Source organism: Nannospalax galili, unplaced genomic scaffold (genome assembly GCF_000622305.1).
Source record: "Nannospalax galili isolate Female #2095 unplaced genomic scaffold, S.galili_v1.0 scaffold140, whole genome shotgun sequence".
Taxonomy (NCBI): Eukaryota; Metazoa; Chordata; class Mammalia; order Rodentia; family Spalacidae; genus Nannospalax; species Nannospalax galili.
The window spans coordinates 9,523,272-9,525,431 of NW_008352267.1; positions in this window are offsets into that span (position 1 = coordinate 9,523,272).

The following is a 2,160-nucleotide window of genomic DNA, read 5'->3' on the forward strand; positions in this document are numbered from 1 at the left end:
TAAATAATTAATTAAATTTTAAGAAATTTTAAAAAAAGAAAGTTAAAAACAGTATAGGATCTAAAATAAAGATATTTAATAAAAGGTTTATATCTAAAGATTAAAATGGCTAGATATTTCCAGAATAAATGAGCTAATGAGAACTTTAAGCAAGCTTATTAAAGGTCTGAACAGGTTTATAGACATACAGAGTTGTTAATTTTCAGTCCTCTCCTCCATCTTGTACTGCATATCCAGTTACAGATTTGGATTACATGGATGCAGACAAGTATTGGATTACCTATCTCTACTGAAAATGTCCTTTATGTTTCTCTGTATATTCAAGTGTAACTTTTGGAACTTTCTTTTGCCCATAACAAGAATAATTTGGCACAAGAAAAACTAGGTTTTACCTCCTTGAACTAAATGTATACAATTAAGAAGAAAACAGTTTCAGTAAAGCTTAGTCTGAATCCTGATTAGTTTATTTCATGTCCATAGGAATATTATATGATCCTTCCCTTCCTTCTGAAAACTGTAAATCAGGGTATGGGGAACTGGAAAAGAAAGGGAACTGCTTCTGTTTGTAATTTAACAAAAAATATGGTAATAGAATATGCAGAAGTGGGAAACCATGAAAAGACCAAATCTATGAATCATAGGTATAGAGGAATGAGAAGAATTTCTGGTTAATGGTATTGAGCAGATCTTAAGCAGGATTGTAGAAGAGCCCTTCCCAAAATTAAGGAAAGATATCCACATATAAGTAAAAGATGCCTATAAAATACCAAATACACAGGAGCAGAAAATAAACTCACCTTGGCATATCATAGTAAAACACTAATGTACAGAAAAAAAGAGAGAATACTGAAAGCTGCAAAGGAAAAACATCTCACATATGAAAGAAAACCCATGAAAATTACAGCTGACATATCAATGCAAACAATGAAACCAGAAGAACCTGGACAAAGGTGTTTCCAGTTCTACATAACCATAGATGCCGACTCAAAATACTTTACCCAGTCAAAATGTCTAATACAGTCTTCCATCACATGAATAGGCTGAAAGAATACATGTTCACAAAATCCATTCTTCAAAGAATACTTGAAGCAATACAAAGAATGGATAAAGGAATAACTATACCCCAAGGGCAGCAGAAAGAAACTAAAGGAAGGTATAATTGTGGAAACACAAAATTACACAAAGATTTGTAATGAAAATGATGGGAACCAATACACATTTTTCGATAACTTTAAATGTCAATGGACTGAACTCCCCAGTAAAAAGACACAGCCTAGTGGAATAGATTAAGAAACAAATCCATCTTTTTGTTGTGTGAAAGAAACCCATCTCACCTTCAAGGATGGGCCCTACCTCTAGGTGAAAGGATAGAAAAGAATGTTTCAAGCATATGGCACTAAGACACAAGCAGGGGTTGTAATTCTAATATTTGAAAAAAGAGACTTCAAACTAAAACCAATCAAAGAGACAAAGAGGGTCATTTCATTCTGATCAAAAGAACAATTAACCAAGAACATATTATAATCATGAACATATATGCACCAAATTCTGGTGCACACAACTTCAGAAAAACAATACTACAGGACTTAAGATACAGATTAACTGCCAACTCAGTAATAGTAGAGGGTTTCAATAACTCATTGTATCCATTAGACAGGTCAAAAGGACAAAGAATAAACAGAGATACATCTGAATTAAATAAATATATAAAATACATTATAAATAAATAAAATACATCAAATGGACCTAAAAAACATCATCTGAATATTCTATCCAAGCATCAAAGAATACACTTTCCAGTCAGAACCCCATGGAGCCTTCTCAAACACTGACCAAATACTGGTTCACAAAACAGACATCAACAAATACAAAAAAAAAAAAAAAAAAAAAAAAAAAAAAAAAAAAAAAAAAATTGGGTTGGAAGAGCTGCCTCAGTTGGTAAAGTGCTTGCCACTTAAGCATGAGGACCTGCGTTTGGATACCCAGTGTCCTCATGGAGAACACATTTCTGAATGATGAGTGGGTCAATGAAGAAATAAAGAAATAAAAGAATTCCTTAAAAGGACAATAAAACACAACAGAACCTCTGGTACACTTTAAAAGCAGTCCTAAGAGGGAAGTTTATAGCTCTAAGTGCCTGCATTAAAAAATCTGAAAGAT